Below are 7,132 nucleotides of genomic sequence, written 5' to 3'. Positions count from 1 at the left end.
TTACTATCCTATCTACCTGCGTTTCTACGTTTAAGGAACTATCAACCTGAACTCCCAGGTCTCTTTGTTCAGCAACACTTCCAAGGAACGTACCATTAAGTGTAAAAGTCCTGCTCTGATTTGTTTTTTCAAAATGCAGCACCTCATATTTATCTATATTAACCTCCAAAAGCCACTTCTCAGCCCATTGGCCCATGATCAAGGTCCCGTTGCAATCTGAGGTAACCTTCTTTGCTGTCCACTACACCTCCAATTTTGGTGTCATCTATAAACTTACTAACTATACCTCCTCCGTTTGCATACAAATCATTATATAAATCACAAAAAGTAGCTGACCCAGCATCAATCCTTCTGACACACCATTGGTCACAGGCCTTCAGTCTGAAAAGCAACCCTCCATCACCGCCCTCTGACTTCTGCTTTCGAGCCAATTCTGTATCCAAATGGTTAGTTATCCCTGCATTCCATGAATTCCTGAAGAAGGGCTCATGCCTGAAACATCGATTCTCCTGCTCCTTGGATCCTGCCTGACCTGCTGCGCTTTTCCAGCAACACATTTTCAGCTTCCATGAGATTAAACCTTGCTCACCAGTCTCCCATGAGGACCCTTGATGAACGCCTTCCTGAAGTCCATATAGATCACGTCTATTGCTCTGCCCTTATCAATCCACTTTGTTACTTCTTCAAAAAACTCAATCATGTTTGTGAGACATGATTTCCCAAGCTTAAAACCATGCTGACTATGCCTAGTCAATTCTTGCCTTTCCAAATACATGTAAATCCTATCTCTCAGGATTCTCTCCAACAACTTGCCCATCACGGATGTTAGGCTCACCGATCTATAGTTCCCTGGCTTTTTCTTGCCACCTTTCTTAAATACTGGCACCCCATTAGCCACCCTCTAGCCTTCCGACACCTCACCTATGACTATGGATGATACAAATATCTCAGTCAGAGTCCCAGCAATCACTTCCCTAGTTTCCCACAGAGTTCTAGGGTACTCCTGATCAGGTCCTTGGGATTTATCCACTTTTATGCATTTCAAGATATCCAGCAATTTCTCATCTGTAATATGGACATTTTTTCAACATGTCAGCATCTATTTTCTCACATTCTATATCTTCCATGCCCTTCTCCACAGTAAACACTGATGCACAATATCCGTTCAGTATTCCACGCCCCCCCCCATCTACTGCAGCTCCAGACAAAGGCCGCCTTGCTGATCTTTCAGTTGCCCTATTATCTCCCTTTTTTCCTTTTGTCCTTAAGGTATTTATAAAAACCCTTTGGATTATCATTAACTCTATTTGCCAAAGCTATCTCAAGCCCCCTATTTGCCCTCATGATTCCCCTCTCAAGTATGCTTGTACTGCCTTCATACTCTCACTCGATCTCTCTGTCTATACCTGACATATGCTTCCTTGTTTTTCTTAACCAAAATCTCATTCTTTCTAGTCATCCAGCATTCCCTACATATACCAGCCTTTCCTTTCACCCTAACTGAAATATACTTGTCTGGACTCTTGTTATCTCATATCTGAAGGCTTTCCATTTTCCAGCAACCTGCGAACATCTGCCCCCAATCAGCTTTTGTAGGATCTTGCTTAATACCTGAATCTTCCTCCAATTTAGAACTTCAACTTTTAGATTAGACTTAGACTTACAGTGTGGAAACAGGCCCTTCGGCCCAACAAGTCCACACCGACCCGCCGAAGCGCAACCCACCCTACATTTTACCGCTTACCTAACACTACGGGCAATTTAGCTTGGCCAATTCACCTGACCCGCACATCTTTGTGACTGTGGGAGGAAACCGGAGCACCCGGAGGAAACCCACGCAGACACGGGGAGAACGTGCAAACTCCACACAGTCAGTCGCCTGAGTCGGGAATTGAACCCGGGTCTACAGGCGCTGTGAGGCAGCAGTGCTAACCACTGTGCCACCGTGCCGCCCACTGATCTGATATATTATTTTCAATCACGATTCTAATGTTAATAGAATTGGGGTTGCTGGCCTTAGGTTTTGCACCCTCTCCAGTAGGTACATCCACATTGTGAATTAGAAAATTTCCTTGTACACAGTTAACATATTCCTCTTTTTGACAGATAGGTAAATGGGCAGGAGTTATGCCTTGGGTCCACACTTCATTCATTCCCATCAACCCTACCCCCATTCCTACCCCAATAGTCCAACGCCACTTTCCTCTGCAACTGCCGAATGTGTGACGCCAGCCCATTTACCTGTTCCCTCCTCACTATCTAAGCGCCCAAACTTACCTTCCAGGTGAAGTGGTACTTTACCTGCACTTCCCACAACCAGTCTACTGCATTTGCTGCTCACAATGTGGTCTCATCTATATTGGGGAACCGAAGCATAAACTGGGTGACTGCTGAACAGAACATCTGCGCTCTGCCTGCAAAAAAGACCCTGAGCTTCCAGCTGCCTGCCAATTCCACACCCCACCCTGTTCCCTGGCCAACATCTGTGTCTCAGGTTTGCTGTATTGTTCCAGTGAAGCTCAGCACCAGCAGAACGAAGAGCACTGGATATTCCACTTGGGGACCATACATCCCTCCGGTCCCAATATCGAATTCAATAATTCTAGGGCCTGAACTCCATAGTATCCTCGTCCCTCCCACACACACCAAGCCTTGTTATCACATCGTCTGTCATTCCACACTACTTAGCCACGAACAGTCTCCATTAACAGTTATTCACCCTCCCACGCAGATCGTTATCAACTCCTTTATCTGTCCAACAGTTCTTCCTTCGCTTTGGGCTCTGTCCTGATCTCCGCCTTCCTCCCACAATATCTCCTGCATATAAACCGACATTTTCCCAATCACCATCAGTTCTGTGGAAGGGTCACATGCTACTCCTGTTTTTTTTGTTTCTGATATACAGCATCCACAATTCTTTCAGATTTTCATTGAGAGAGAGTTGGAAATTGTTTCGAGAGACAGAAAGAGAGGGGGGAGGAACAGAACAGACATGAACTGTTGATCTCCGTTGCTACTCAAAACGTAAAATCATTGAAGTGCGATCATTTCCTTTAATCATGAATAGAGACCTCCGGCCATCAGTGAGCTTGTGGCGCAACGGTAGCGCGTCTGACTCCAGATCAGAAGGTTGCGTGTTCGAATCACGTCAGGCTCACTGAAGTCGACCATTTATGTTTCAAACCAAGGAAGGAGTATGTTTACTCCGTTTTTCTGTTGAGCCAAATCTTCTTTCCGGAAACTTTCGATCACAGGAAAGCTTTGCTATCAGTTTGATTTGTGAACACTGAATCAGGGAGGTGGTGTGCCCAGTGTTTGGGTAAATGCTCAGCTCCCCCCAGTGTGAGAAATAATAAGACAAACTGTTCATCACGGGATTTAAACACACAGCCGCTTCGTTCAGTTGGTGACAGCGCGGTGTGAATAACATTATACCGATATTTTTACAACATAATCTAGTGATTATCAGCTTTGTGTTTCAAACTATCAGGAGGTCCCAGCTCCTCCTGTCATAGCAGAGTGACAAACGAGTTCAGATAGAAATGTTTCCCACCAACAGCAAATCCTTTCCTCTCACTGGACACAGTTAAAATTATCTTTATTCAACAGAAGCAGCGGAAACTACAGTCTGACGGCCCCTCTCCACATTAACGGTGAGCCTGAATTTTATAAACGGTGTCAGTAAAATCCAATGGAGGACACTGATTTGGTTCAATCGTTTTTATTTGCCAAGCGTAATTCACCGAGAGGATGCTGCTGTGTGAGACAGCGTGGGGAATTACAGCAGGGCCTCCTGCGCATGGAACACACCGCAACTGATGTGTTTCACCTTCATCAGTTTATCCCCATCTCGGAGAAGAGAGGTTTGATGATTCGGATCATAGCAGGCCGACAGAGAACAGGAGAAGAGCACTCAGACCTTCACAAGCTTGTCACCACAGCTGGGTCATCGTGGCCCGTGGATCAGTATGGGACAGTAATCTGCATCTACTGACTGGAAGCACAGCAAATTGGAGTGCTGGTGGGACTATCACACAGGAGAAAACGGCTTCGACCTATCAACTGGAGTGGCTCCCAATGCGCAACTCCGCTCACCTCAACTGAATAACTGTAACAAATTACTCAGTGATTCAAAGGAATACTCAGTTTTGAATCTGCATAGTGGCATGGACCTTCGAGAATGATGTCAAAACACCTTCATTTCTGTGATGGAGTATCCTGTTGGGTAGAATATACCCGTTGTCAAATTTTCCACGTTCTGTTGGTCTAACTCCGATTTCACTCAGAATCACAAAATGTCTGACAGCGCAGACTGAGGCCATGCAGCCCACCTTAGCTCTGCTGGCTCAACACAATATGTAAATACGTGTCTCATTCTGTCGCCTTCTCCCTGTAAATCTGCACATTGTTACATTGAACATGTCCACCGATTTCCCTTTTGTGTCCATTGAATCTGCCTCTTTGTCACTGTCAGACAGCGACTTACTGACCCCAGTCCCTTGAAAACGGTCTTCCTAATGTCACTTTTACTTATTTTCCTGATGACTTTAAATCTCTGCCAAAACGTTCTCGATCTTTTCAGGCCTGGGAGCATTTTCACTGCATTATTTCCTCTGTCTAAAACCCTCATGACGTGGAAAACTTCAATCAGACCAGCTTTCAGCCCTCTGTTCTCCAAAGAGAGCTGCCCCAAACTTTCCAATCTCCCTTCGTTGCTGACATTCCTCAGGACGGTACCATTCACTTCAACCTGTTCAGCGCCATCTGCAATCACTTCACTTCCCCGCTTCCTGAAGTATCACCCTCAGAATTGAGCGTAATACAGGTGGAGGATTCATTCAGACTCGGATTGCACGGGCGAAAAATCTGCAATACTTGTTTTCACTTTGAGCAAGTGTTTCCCTTCGCCGTGTTCACTGCAATGGCAGCTCTGCGCCGTCCCTAATTCAGGCAGTCCGATCTTATTTAACAAAGCGGCTTTTTGAGAAAACTGACGCAGCATTTTTGCTCATGTCAATTTAAGAAATGAGGGTTCACCTGAGATTGGAACCCGGCCCCTCCCACCGTCTGTATATGCTAGAAAACCCAAAGCTAGCATCATACTCCGAGACCAACTAGCCAAGAACCATGGGCGCGCCCAGCTCCTGAAGCAACTGAGACTTGCTGAGTACGAAATACATTGTACATTGCTCCGGGAATTACAAGCAGCATAGAGTTTCAAGAACATCTGCTTCTCAATCTGTCTCCCTGCTCGCAGGACTACTGGTGGATATTGAACCATTTTGTTTCGACTTGCAAGCTGTGTCTGGTGGAAGAAGGAGCCCACTCGCTCTTCTGCTCTCTCTCTCTCTGTTTCGTGAGGCAGGAGAAGTCGGTTACACTAATGCGTAGGAAATGGGCAACTTTGAACGTGTTCCAAAGGTCCTGTTAACAGAGAGATAGGAAGATACTGTGCTGTCGGGACAGAGAGAAATGGACACCGGAGACTCTTCCCTCAGGTAAATTGATATGAGTGCATTTTTGTGCAGCCTGCTTAGTGTTCAGAATTTGTCTTGACACAGCAATCCTGCAGAGAGTCTTTTCTTACACGGGCGTTGGTTTCTTTATTGCAGGAAATGGGGCAAACCAGCAAGTCATGTGTTACACTTCACCGGTTCATTGCCATCTGAGCGAAGATGTTTCACACGAGATCAGGACACACCGACAGAGAACAGGACAAGACAACTCAGAGCTCCACAAGCGTGCCAGCACAACTGTGTAAATTTGACTTGTGTATCGATGTGACATATTTAACTTTTGAGGAAGACACACAACCCTCACAAAGAAAAGAAATCATCCTCATTTTTGTCTTCTACTTTTACAATATGACCCTCTATTTTCAGATATTAAGATAGGGATAGAAGCTGCATTCTAATAATACTTGTGGTACAGTTAACTATCTCAATGTGCTTCACGTAAACATAATGAGAATTCCTTTAAAAATCACAAGACCGGAACACAGATTAAGACAGGTGACCAAAGACTTGGTCAAAGGGGCAGGTTTCGAGCAATCTTTTAAACAGGTTCAATTTCCCAAACATCAGAGGACAAAGACGTAAAGAGCAGACACAAAATAACAAAGGATGGGAAGCAACAGTTTAGACATAATGTCACAGGATGAGTAATCCAGGGAACATGCGTTCACAATCCCACCACAGCAAGAGATGAGATGTGAATAATTCAAATCATAAATGGGGAACACAAAGTTAGTCTCAGTATGGTATCGATGGCACTGACGTTAATTGTCATAAAAATCCATGTTCACAATGTCCTTTCAGGAGGGAGCTGCAAATGTGTTGCTGGTCAAAGCACAGCAGGTTAGGCAGCATCTCAGGAATAGAGAATTCGACGTTTCGAGCATAAGCCCTTCATCAGGAATAAGAGAGAGAGAGCCAAGCAGGCTGAGATAAAAGGTAGGGAGGAGGGACTAGGGGGAGGGGCGATGGAGGTGGGATGGGTGGAAGGAGGTCAAGGTGAGGGTGATAGGCCGGAGTGGGGTGGGGGCGGAGAGGTGCCGGAGTGGGGTGGGGGCGGAGAGGTGCCGGAGTGGGGTGGGGGCGGAGAGGTGCCGGAGTGGGGTGGGGGCGGAGAGGTTTTAGGGGAAACTGCCATCCTTATCTGATCAGACTTACATGTGACTCCAGACCCACAGCAATGTGGTTGACTCTTAAACTGCCCTCTGAATTGGCTCAAACAAGATACCTTGCAATTAGGGTTGGATAACAAATATCAACCTTGTGAAAGTGTCAGAACAGAAATTGCTGGAGAAACTCAGCCAGTCTGGCAATACCGGTGGAGAGAGAGAGAAAGAAACAGAGCCAATATCCTGCCCTGCGTCCAGAACTGTTGTGAAGAAGGGTCACAGCACTTCAAATGCTAACTCTGCTTCTCTCTCCACATGTGCTGCCATTCCTATTGAGTTTCTCCAGCAATTTATGCACTTTTGTGTTTCAGGTCTCCAGAATCTGCAGTTCTTCATTACACTGATGTAGGGAAGCTCAAATCCCATAAAAGAAAAAAGCAGAAGGGCTGGAATTACTCAGCAAGTCTGGCAGCAGCTATGGAGATAAAAACAGTTAGTTCTTCGGGTCAT

General features: G+C 45.7%; 1 non-coding gene across 1 annotated transcript; it reads left to right on the top strand.

The window, feature by feature from the left end:
- Positions 1-3,085: 3,085 nt before the first annotated feature.
- Positions 3,086-3,157, top strand: trnaw-cca (transfer RNA tryptophan (anticodon CCA)). The gene has a single exon. It is a non-coding gene; the product is annotated as a tRNA-Trp (tRNA).
- The last annotated feature ends 3,975 nt before the right edge of the window (positions 3,158-7,132 follow it).

The sequence above is a fragment of the Hemiscyllium ocellatum genome (assembly GCF_020745735.1).
Source record: "Hemiscyllium ocellatum isolate sHemOce1 chromosome 27 unlocalized genomic scaffold, sHemOce1.pat.X.cur. SUPER_27_unloc_17, whole genome shotgun sequence".
Taxonomy (NCBI): Eukaryota; Metazoa; Chordata; class Chondrichthyes; order Orectolobiformes; family Hemiscylliidae; genus Hemiscyllium; species Hemiscyllium ocellatum.
This window is presented reverse-complemented; position numbering and strand designations above follow the sequence as displayed.